This window comes from Lathyrus oleraceus, chromosome 3, assembly GCF_024323335.1.
Source record: "Lathyrus oleraceus cultivar Zhongwan6 chromosome 3, CAAS_Psat_ZW6_1.0, whole genome shotgun sequence".
Classification (NCBI taxonomy): domain Eukaryota; kingdom Viridiplantae; phylum Streptophyta; class Magnoliopsida; order Fabales; family Fabaceae; genus Lathyrus; species Lathyrus oleraceus.
In genome coordinates this window covers 371,577,046-371,589,669 of record NC_066581.1, presented here as the reverse complement: position 1 = coordinate 371,589,669, position 12,624 = coordinate 371,577,046, and the positions used below count along the sequence as shown (strand labels likewise).

At 39.1% G+C, this 12,624-nt stretch overlaps 1 pseudogene; it reads left to right on the top strand.

Moving 5' to 3' along the window:
* The first annotated feature begins 1,188 nt into the window (after nucleotides 1–1,188).
* LOC127131332 (uncharacterized) lies at nucleotides 1,189–1,885 on the top strand (annotated as a pseudogene).
* The last annotated feature ends 10,739 nt before the right edge of the window (nucleotides 1,886–12,624 follow it).

The window sequence follows — 12,624 nt, the reverse complement described above, 5'->3', positions numbered from 1 at the left end:
TAGAATTAAATTGAAATACATTGACAGTGTAAAAGGATTTTACACCGTCAGTTGATCATAATCGTTGGATATTGAAACAAGTTTGACTTTTATTTTAAAAATCTATAAAGTAATGCAAACAGGTGATGGTGATGAATCGATTGTGTAAAACTTTTTACACCGACAGTGTATAGTAATTAATCTCTTAATATTAACCAACTTTATTTTACTATTTATTATTTTTTAATTTTTAAAATTTATAACTAAAGAGATTACTTACTATACAATATCAGTGTAAAAAGTTTTACACCGTCAATTCATCACCATCATCTGTTTGTATTACTTTATAGATTTTTAAAATAAAAGTCAAACTTCTTTTAATATCCGACGTCTATAATTAACCGATAGTGTAAAATCTTTTTACAATGTCTGTCAGTGTATTTCAATTAAACTCATAACTAAATTATTGACTAATATCAGAATTTGATTAACATTATATAATTTATTAACCAATTATTAATCGGTTAGTAACATATATTTTTATGATTAATGCAATAATAAATTAACTAATGACAAATATTATATTTTAGCTATGGAATTAATTATATATATATATATATATATATATATATATATATATATATATTATAAATATATTTTTATTTAAAACAAAATTTTAATATTATTTTATTAAAAAAACATTGATCATCATATAAATACAGGAACAGGCTTATTTACAAACTTTAACCTTCTATTTTACTATTTCATTGGCGAAACTATATCCCCTAAAAGCTCCGGCTTCTCTTCTTTAATCCTTATCGTTAGGTTTTGTTACAATTGATCCAAAAACCAGCGTGTTAGGGTTTCCTCATTCAGCATTCTACAACGAAACTCTCATCTCATGAGTGACTCTCAACCCATCACGTCTCAGAACTTCAACGAAACTCGAATGTTACCGGCATTCCTCACTGACAAACTTATCACAGAAGTCCTATCATTCCTTCCAGTAAAATCTCTGATGCGACTGAGTTGTGTCTCCAAATCATTGAATACCCTCATACATGATCCCACATTCGTCAACCTTCACCTTAACCGATCCTCAAGAAACATCCACCTCGCACTACTTTCGCTCCCATACAAACGTCCCACTGGTTTCAGCCTCCGTCTTCCCCCTGCCTCGATTATGGGTTAGCACACCCGTCTTCCTTGATGACAACCCTAATTATTCCTATTCACATTGTTCTTTATCCCTCTCAACATAATGAACTCACGTGTAACAATCATGGTGTGCATATAAGTGGTACTCTTAACTGGTTGGCCAATCGAAATGAGTTATTTCTATGAGTATGAGTATGAACGTCTAATTGATTTGAAACTTATTACTATGGATCAATATGTGATCATCTCACTTGACTTAAGTACTGAGATTTATCATAAGCTGCTGCCTCCGTGGGTTTTCGATGAAGTTCCACTCGTTCGGCCGACTCTTTCCCAGTTGATGGGCTACCTTTGTTTATCTCATTTTCATGGAACTGATTTTATTATATGGCAGAAGAAGGAATTCGGAGTTCAAGAGTCTTGGACTCAGCTCTTTAAAATTAGTTATCAAACTCTTCAAATTGATAATAATGTCTTCAATTATTTGGTACTATACACTTGTCCATTGCTCTTATTCCCATTGTGTCTATCTGAGAATGACAATGTGTTAATATTTGCATGGAATCTAAACAAGAAACCAATAGTCTATAATTTCAGAGAAAATAGAGTAGAGAAAACAAGATTTACCAATGAAATAAGGTGGTTTCTTATCAAAGATTACGTCGAAAGCTTGGTCTCAACTAGTTGTATTGAAAACGTAAGTTTCTTTGAGATGATTTACTTGTTTAAGAAGCTTGGTTTCAACTAGTTGAATTGAAAAGTTTCTTTTAGATGACTTACTTGTTTGAGTTTATTATGTTGATTCTTTATTCTGTTTCAAAATCCTTATAAATTCGTAATCATTTTATTGGCTTCTGCCTTATACTTGTTTGAAACTGTGGCACCATTGCCATGTTGATAGACACATTACCCCACCTCTAAGTTTTTGATTATTATAACAACACATTTTTGAGACAATGTAGGAAAAAGCATCAAGAAGATGCTTCATGTAATATTTTTCATGAATTTTTTTGGGTCATTTTGAAATACTTTTTCTTCTTGATTATTGCTTATAAATTATTTTCATTGTCATGCATAATAGGACATAGAGCCCTAGTTTCGTATGAAAATATGTCTTGCCATGTTGGGGTAATTATAACCTACGTTGCACCTGACATTTCTAAAAAAGTGTGTCCGTGTCTATGTCGGACACCTATGCTGATACTTATGATTATATTTAATTTATTTATTTTTAAATTATTATTGATATCATTGTGTATCGGTGTCAGTGTCGCTTTGGAATAACAAACTGCTTAACTTTGACGGAACTTGCCTAAAAAACCATTAATGGCCAAACCAGGATTAGATTCTAGATGATAATGCAACCAAAGTGACATAATTGATTCCTTCACAATTGTAGGCTCCAAGACTCCAAGATACAAATGGATCTTGCTTATGAATAGATGACAAAAGGTTTCATATGTGGAATCAATTTGAGTTTGCATTTAATTTTGTTACAAGTTGTTATTTAGTTTTTTCATTTAATTTTGTTAGAAGTTTTTATTTTGTTTTTTATTTCATTTATATAATTATCTTATCGAATGAATGATCATAAGTTTATTTTAATTGAGAAATTCCTATAAACTAAAATTAATTCAAATTAAACCATGTAGTTACTAAAAAAATTACAATGAGGAGTAGTCCTGTATTTGTAAGTTATCGGAGATTTAGGATTTTGTGGTGTATAAAGTGTTTGAATGCACAAGGGTAGTGGAAAGTTCGTGTATATGTCTTTGGAGAAATTTTCATCCTCCCTTCTTAGTCTTAAGGCTGAGGTATTTATAAGAGCTCCCTTGAATCGGGATTAGAGACCAAGAGAAGTGATTTCTCTTCTTTTGGTCTAAGGCAGTGGAGTGGGAAGACTAAGTTTTTTTCTACAATCGTGGAGATATAGGTATTCCCCCTCCTTTGATTGAGTATGTGCATGTCAGTACTCCCTCAATTGAATCGACGGGGAACATGTCTGGGTCGGGGTTAATAAACCCAAGCATAATACGCCGCCCATCTTTGGGGTGTCTAAAATGCCCATTTGTGCAAACGGCTAGTAGCACATTGTTGAGAGAGTACCCCAGTGTTGGTACAACTGTTTGACTTCCGTTATTCATGCAATTTCTCATAGTGCCAAATGAAACTATCCCTGTTCATTGTCTCTCAAGCATGGAGTCTTGGAAAGAGCGAAGTGATTTAATAGTTCCAAATAGAGTTTCTTGTGATGATCATTTAAAACCTTTTTCGAGGAAGAGTCCCTCAAGCGTGAGGCCTGGGGGAGATTATCTCATATATTACTTGGTAGAAGTCCCTCAGGTGTGAAGCTTGAGGTAGGGCGCTTATCATACATGTATGTTGCATTCTACTAACTGCATGTCCCTTAAGATAAGCGTAGTGTTCAACACCCTGTAAGTATGTAACTATATGTTTAATTCATTTTAAGTTATTTTTGTTCGTTAATATTAAAGAAGGTTGGATACCTCATAGGGCGGCCTTAGTTGGTACCCTATGAAGTTCATGCCCAAATTCCTCTTAAAGAGATAACAAAATCTTTTAAACTTGGCATTTGCTCAGACGTCTCTCTCTAAAGATACATATATAGTTGAGTCCCTTAGACGGAGCTTAGAGGGTGAGTATCTCAGGAGGATCTTAGAGGGCGAGTCTCTCAGATGAAGCTTAGAGGGCGAGCCTCTCAAGTAGAGCTTGGATTGCGAGTCCCTAAAGCATTGCTTGGGGTGAGTTCAACTTGGTCTTTGTATCTTGTCCTTTTGTACGCTTGTTTACAACCATGTCCTTTAGGGTTTTTAATTACTATGTTCATACCCGACAACTTGTCCATTAATTTCTAAGTTTATATTGCCTTGGCAGCACAACTATATTATTTGAGGCGATTCCCTCAAGCGTGGATTAGAGTTCCTTTTGGCAAGGATCCCAATAGTAAGTTGATTGATAAGGCAGTGAGGATCCTTTAGTGGAGGTTAGACATTCAATTTCCTTGTAGGGAGGCAAGGCTTCATGGAAGTTCCAACATTTAATAGCCTCGTAAGGCAACAAAGATACTTCATTGAAGCTCCAGCATTCAATGGCCTCATTGTCGCATCCGCGAAAAACAACCGGCGGGCTAAAACAAAAACAACACAGAGCCGCCACCGTGCGTTATTTATCCCAAAAGAGGGAAAGGAAACGCTCAGAGTAAACCTAGGAAAAAGCATGGTCTCGCGACCAAAGAGAAAGGGTACGGGAGTCGGTTACGCAAGGGGAAGGTATTAGCACCCCTCACGTCCGTCGTACTCGACGGGATCCACGCTCTAAAAGAAAGAAAAGGTTGCTAAACAAACACATCACACACACACACACACCGAAACAACACAGGTGGGGTTAAGAGGAAGAGGGCTCGCTAGGATATCGCATCCTATGCCTACGTATCTCATCTGGAACGAGAATCAGAGCTGCCGTAGTTCGGCTCACGCACGCCAAACAAGACACACACAAACACAGGCAAACCTGGAACCCGAACGCCAATCGCTGGACTTACATCGGCTTCCGAACCAAACAAACACACTCAGGATACGGACAGCCAATTGCTGGTCTTACATCCATATCCTGACACACAAGAAGAAACAAGCAAACACACACAAAAAGGAAAAAAAGTGCCCGGAGAGACCTCGCACGGTCTCCTGCCTACGTACCTCATCTGGTATGAGGATCAGGGCGACGTAGTTCCCCTGAACGGGAAAGAAATTCTAGCCAGAAACCAAGGGGAGACACACTACTAGGGAGCTGTACTCGAGCCTAGTGTTATCATGCATCATTGCCCTATGTTATGGTTTCTATCTACTTGCACAACAGCAAGCTAATCCTAACCAGGAAAAACAAGCATGCAAGCATCAATCAAAATAAAGCAAACATTTCAAATAGCACACACTATATCCAGTCAAGTGAGGCTCAAACAAGGGTGGACTGCCGAGGCAAGTCAACTGTACAGGGTAATGTTCGCTCTTAACCCTGACATTGAGAGTCAGGGTGAAGCAGATGAAAGGTGAGTGAAGATTAGACTTCACAGCTCTTATCCCTGGCCAGGGAGAGCTTCAGACAAAGGAGCGTGGGTCCAGAATGGAGGAACCCTTCTACACTCAAGACTCTGACTCAATTGTACACTGTACAAGATCTTGGGTTAATGTCCCAATGCATCAACACAGTGGTGTGAGCAGAGGGACGACTCAACAGAATAGCGGGAGATAGATTGCATATCTCTCTTATCCGCCAATTGCCTCATAGAGGTCTTTACCTGCTTGGGGACAAAGTTAAACAATCACAAACATCGCCTCTTAAGGAGGACTTCAGACAGTTGCCTGGCTAAATAACAAGCCAGGTCTTCCAGACTACATGGAGACAAGAGAGTCTACCTCAATTGGTTTATACAACCAAGCAGCAGCACAGCAAGTTCTTAAAGAACTAAAGCGGCTATGGTACCTGAAATCAATCTAGTACAGTCAGTATTCAAGTCACAAACAGTCAAACAGCAAAGTTAACAGTTAATATGTACAGTCAATGCCATGTGCAAAGCACAATCAACTCAATTGAGCCAAGCATCCTACAAAACACGCAAGTTAGCTTACAACAAGCAACCAAACTCAATTTAATCAACTTGCATTTTTCTCCTTAAAGCCTTTGCATCTCTTCCTGAAACACAATTCAAAAGTGAGAAACAAGACCACTAGGCCAAGCCTAGGGTCCAAAGGAGATGAAAAATCCAAAACAGCAAGTGAAAATTAACCAAAACCAATATTTATCAAGCAAAAAGAGAATCCAATTGGTCCCATGCTCATCTCATTCATTATCATCATTTTATAAACAAAATATCACAAAGCATGCTATTTGCAACTTCAAAAGACCAAACAGAATGATCACAATCAAATCAATATCAAAACAGCTCAATAAATTCCACAAAAATTCCAACCTAAACAGAACACATTCAATGAGTAGCATATCAATTTTCAGCTCATTTGGATCAAGGGAAGTATGGAAATTAAATTCACTAAGTTCAGACAAGTTCAAGCAAGCCAACACAAGGCATCAAAACAATCATCATCTTCCAATAATCATAAAATAGTGACAACATATGAGAAATGAATGGGATCAAAACCATGATGACCTATAATGTGTCTAGAATCACTCCACCAAATTTCACACTCATACAATCAATGATCAGAATTTCACAAATCAAATGGTAACATGTGTCACAAAAAATCACAAAATGACCAAACAGAGGGAAAAATTCCAATCAATTAGGAAATGCCATCAATAAATCCAGAAAAATTCACATGTGATCTCAACATACATATTCTCAATCATACAAAAAATTGGCTCAATTCAACATCCCTAAGCACATCAAATAAAATCATGAAGTTCATCAAGCTTGGTGTGACACAAATTGTCACACCTCTATTCAAAAATTCATATCTCCTCAATCAGGTATCCAAAAACTACAAACTACACATCAAAATCACCAGCAAAGAGTCCAGAATAAGCACAAAAAATTTCATGAATTTATTTGGAAGCATCATCATTTCATGAGTGATATGGCAAAACATGTACAAATTGCATACATCCAAACAATCCCTAAGCATTTTTAATTTCCACATGTGCACAAAAATATTAAAAATCATCATTAAAATCTACACATCATAAGGAGAATGGTGAAAAAACCTCACAAATTTTGGACAAAGGATGGATTATTTATGAATTTTCTAAGTCATGTGATCAAATTGAAATAAAAATGGAAAAAGAAATGAGAAATAATGAAATAATAATGGAAAATGGCAAAAGCGTAATATTGCCCAGCGAGAGCAAAACGACGTCGCTCACATTAATCCAGTGGCGCGTCCTGATTGGCCAAAATGTGGCGGTAAACAGAATTTGAAAACAAGGCCAAGGCAAAATGGATCTAACACATGTTTCAGTGAGTTTTCATCATCTTCATCAAACAAGAATTCCAGAAAATCGAAAATACGAAAATCTCAACCAAACGCAACAAATTCTATATCATTAGAACCGTCTCTCAACCTAGATCATGGATATGTAACGCATTTAACCTAACTCTCAACCTATCGACCGGATCGAGCAAATAAAGATATGCACATCAAACTTCAATCTCAGATTTCTCTCTCAATACTTAACCAAATCCAAAACTATAAACAGCATGATGATCTACATTGGAAGACCTACCAGAACCACATCACAATTCAGACAATTAATGAGATCAAATATTTACCTCTTGGAGATGGCAGCTTGTGATTCTTGAGTTTCCACGTGCAAAAACCAAAAACAGATGAAGCTTGAAGCTATGGAAGTTGACTGCAATGAATGCCTTAGCTCAAAACAGCTCCAAGTGCAAGAATTAGCAAAATGCCATTGATGTGCTTGCTTATGACAGTCCACATTCATCAAGCTTTGGCCACGAGTTTTGCAAAACAGTTCATCAACATCACTTGTGGAGTGTAGATCCAAGAAGAATCAACAAGTTTGATGAAGAATTGTGATGAAATTGATAAAAAAAGTGTGTAGCAATTTTGAGAATTTGAGAGGTTTTGGAGGGAAAAACAGTTAGATCCTTGAAGAATGTGATGTAATTATGATTTTCTGTTACAGTTAAGGCTTTATACCACTGCTTAATCCATTCCTTAATCCAAATTAGCAAAATGAGAGTGATTAGCATAATTGCATTTTTAAGTGAAATGGCAAAATGGTCCTTTCCAAATTGGGCAATGTGACAGCAAATGACAGTTCACACAACTTCTATTTGGCATTTGGAGTGTGTTAGAATTGGTTCCATGTGCATATGCCTTGTATTTCTCAATTTCACCATTCCACACCAAAAATACAAATGAATTCACTTGAAAAATGACTTTTTGCCATGCTTATTTTTGATGAATTTTGACCATGCATCATGAAAGTACATGTGAAATGGGGTTTGCTCAAAGAAAGATCAACCAAATTGGCCATTCCATGTGAAAGTTATGCCACTTTGAATTTAAGCATTTTTGGAAAATGAATGGACCATAACTTGTCAAACATTCATGAGAAATTCAAGTTCTTGGACTTTTTAGAAAGGTGAGAGCAAGATATACAACTTTCATGTTGAACAAAATTTCATTTGAAGCATTTTTGGACATGTAATTTTGAGGTGAAAAACTTTCCATTTTTGGAAACTTTCATTTCAAGTCACTTTCCATTTTTGGCAATTTTTTGTCTGACTTTATTTTCTTCATTCTTGATGTTTGAAATGCCAAATGAAACTTGTTTCAACATGAATGAAGTGTATCCAACTCTCTCCCACCTCCAAATCCATCATTTCAGGCACAGTTGACCACAGTTGACTTTTCTGATTGATAGATGAATTTGGTCAGGCATTGATCGAGTTGAGCCTCAATTCTCTGATGAAATGGCTCAAGGATGAAACCCTAGCTTCCATAAGCTCAATATAATCACATGATGATCCCCCTATCCATTGTAGACCCCATCTCCTTGCCATGCCCTGATTGGCCCAATGCAATTGATTAGGGTTGACCAGTGGTCAAAACCTTAATCTCAAGGTGTCTGATCAATCTCTTGAATCTCTTGGTGATAACAAAACCATGATGATGATGATGTATCATTTCAACCAAGATCAAGCTCAATCTCCTTGAGAAACCATGAAACCCTAATTTGTACCATACATCCTCAGATGGCTAGTGATCAGTCCATTCAATGAAAAATCCTCAGGCTTGAACCTTTCAACCTCTCATCTTCTGATCAAGACTTAGAAGGATGACTTGATCAATGTAGCCACATGATATGCCAATATGCAATGCCTAATGACCTACAAAATGCAATGCAATATGTTAAGCTAGTCCCAAGAGAGGAGGGCAAATTTTGAGGTGTTACAGGTGCCCCTATTCAATCCACTGTGAACCTGTCGATATGAATAGCCTCGGTTTTCAGATGATCAGGATGAAGAGTGATTGAATACCAAGAACAGACGAACAATTTGCACTTTGATGGGAAAATAATTAACAACGCCTGTCAGAATCGGCGAAGAAGCAACCTTGAAAGAAAAATCCGTCTAGTACGGAAAAAGTCGGCCTGATCACCGAAACAGAAATGTCGACCTGGACACCAAAATAAATGGTAACGCAGGGATAACCATGGCCTGAACACCACACATCCGCTGGGGATTATTATTTCTCTTGCTTTTCTTGAACTCCGCAATTTTCTCATGATTTCTCTCTTTTCTATTTTCTTGAACCCCGAAATTTTCTTCGCAAATGATCCCAGATCATTGCATTTGAACCCCGACACCTTGTTTGCCAACATAATGAACCCCATTCTCCAGAAAACACCTCGTGTCTCCTTTTCTCCATTTGGACCCCGATCTCCAGAAAACGCCTCAATATTTTCCTTTCTCCGTTTGAACCCCGATCTCCACTTTCTTGTGATAATTCCGCTGGCAACGTCGGAAATAACACCAAACACCACTCTGAGGGCGACATATCAGAGGGTACACCTTCACAAAAGGAAGGTAACATGTGCATCTCTTCTTCAGAAGACACCTATAACGACCTCCATTGGCATCCGCCAAAGTCTAAGGTGACACATGAACAGAAGATAATCCTGAGGACGTCATCCCGGATATAATCTTCAACTCCAGTCTCTATTTGAACCCCGATCTCCAGAAAATGCCTCACATTTCCTTTTCTCCGATTGAACCCCGATCTCCAGAAAATGCCTTAACATTTCCTTTTCTCCGATTGAACCCCGATTGTCGCGCTGATCGCGTAACATCCTTCGTTTTCACTTCTATCTCCGCTCGACGGAGAAGTTTCCTCCAGTATCGCACTACTGGGGAATACTGCTGATCTGACATTATGATACTAAACTCATCCGAGTAACATCTTCACCATCCGGTGAAGCCAAATCTCAAGCGGTAACCACGACTAGAGTCGCGCTGATCGCGGAAGAATTCCATCTCCGTCCGACGGAAAATTTCCTCCAGTATCGCACTACTGGGGAAGTACTGTTGATAAAAACGGTGCCAAACTCCTCGGAGCAACATCTTCACCCTCAGGCAACCACTTCTCAAACGGTAACCACGGTCTGAGACTAGCTCATGCTTGCAATATGATGCATGATTGATTTTTCTGCGTAATGCTCCATAACTATGGAAATGCTACGCGATTTATTATGCAATATGCTATACTATTTACATGATGCATGTATAAAAAGCATCCCCCTCGAGGGACTCTTCTGGGGGAGCACGAGACACTCTGCTGAGGAACTCGTCAACACTCCGATTCCGCCCTGCTGGGGAATATCGCTGTTGCTGGGAATAGGCATCCCTTGCTGGGGAAGAACCTCCTTTGTACTCAACCCGCTTGGGGAATTGCTGGGGATAGATCTACCAGCGCTCTGTGGGGATACAACAGTCTTTGACTTGCTGGGGATATCAATCCCGACCCTGCTTGAGAAACCACCGCACACAGATACTTCCGCTGGGGAAATTGCCACCTTCAGGCCTGGCGACTGGGGAAACATCGATCTTGAAACCTGCTGGGGATAACCATCCCGACCCTGCTAGGGAAGACACAGACCTTGGATCTGCTGGGAAATTAGTCCCCACGACTCTGCTTGGGGATATGCATCCCGACTCGTCTGGACCTTTTCTGCTCCATCATCTTGTATTCCAAACCGCTCCGTACTCGACGGAGAGCGAACCCCTGGGATTTATACAAACTTTTCAATCTTCCGACTTTGAAGAGTCTTCTTGATTAATTCCAAGGATCGTCGTACGTCTCGTCGTCTCTTCACCATTCCTTCCATCCATCCGTCTCTGATTGGACTCCATGGGGATTTGTTTCGTCAAAAGCTTCCACATCACAACCTGCAAGTGAGTGAAAATATCTAATAGTTCCTGCAAAAGAGATCGTTAGATAAAACCGTGCCCCAGGCGTGTCAAGATTTCAACACTTGGGTCACTCAACCTTCCGGATAAGATTTCAAGTTTTCAATCTTATAAACATGCATTGGAAGGGACCTGTATGTCTTAAAATGCAAGATTCTTTATCAAAAATAATCGGATGTTTTTGCAATCAAAGCGGTAATGAAAAACAAAAACAAAATTATTTGACTGAATTTGCATTTTATTGATTGAAAAAGTGTGGCTCAAATTGAGCAATACAAAGGAAACAATTCCTGAAAAGAGGTAATTGCGCACAAAAGGAAAAATCTATCCTAATGGCAATGTGAAACCCGCGATCTCATCGAGTTCCAACTCAGTTACACCCCATATGTCCTCAGACTCTCCGTGCTTTCTGCTTTCTGAACAAGACGTTTCTGATTGATCCCTACCGGGTATTATCCATGTGCCTTAACTGAAGCGCAAACGATCCTGCCAGACGCAGTTGTTCGTTTCAATCCCTCTTTTGCCTGGACCGCCCTTTCGGGTTTTCAGTCCACCGGGATACCCTTTTTTGCCCAAGTCGCCTTTTCAGGTTTTCGACTTGCCGGGTGTACATTCTTTCATTTTTATCCCTAATTTTTGCCCGAACCTTTTCTTTCTGTTTTTTTTGGTTCGCCGGGATGCCCATTTTTGCCTGGACTATTTTATTCTTTTCGTCCAGCGGGTCTCTTTATACGAAGTATTTTTTAACTGCGTCCGCATTCACAGGGGATGGAAAATCCTCACCATCCATGGTCGTTAGCAACAAGGCTCCGCCAGAGAAAACCTTCTTGACCACGAACGAACCTTCATAATTAGGTGTCCACTTGCCCCTTCGATCGTTTTGAGGAGGAAGGATCCTTTTCAGCACCATATCACCTACGTGATATACCCGAGGTCGCACCTTTTTGTCAAAAGCACGCTTCATCCGCTGCTGGTACAACTGCCCATGACAGATGGCCGCCAACCTCTTTTCCTCTATCAGGCTCAATTCCTCATACCGGGTCCTTACCCATTCTGCCTCTTGCAATTTCACGTCCATCAGGACTCTCAAAGAGGGAATTTGGACCTCAACCGGTAACACCGCTTCCATTCCATATACCAATGAGAAAGGCGTTGCCCCAGTAGATGTGCGCACCGACGTTCGATACCCATGCAATGCAAACGGCAACATCTCATGCCAGTCTTTATAGGTTACCACCATTTTTTGCACAATCTTCTTTATGTTCTTGTTGGCTGCCTCAACCGCCCCATTCATCTTCGGACGATAGGGAGAAGAATTGTGATGTTCGATCTTGAATTCCCGGCACAGTTCTGCCATCATCTTATTGTTCAAATTAGAACCATTATCAGTAATGATTCTCTCGGGAACCCCATATCTGCAAATGATGTCTCTCTTGAGAAACCTGGCAACGACCTGCTTCGTCACGTTCGTATAAGAGGCTGCTTCAACCCACTTGGTGAAGTAATCAATAGCCACCAAT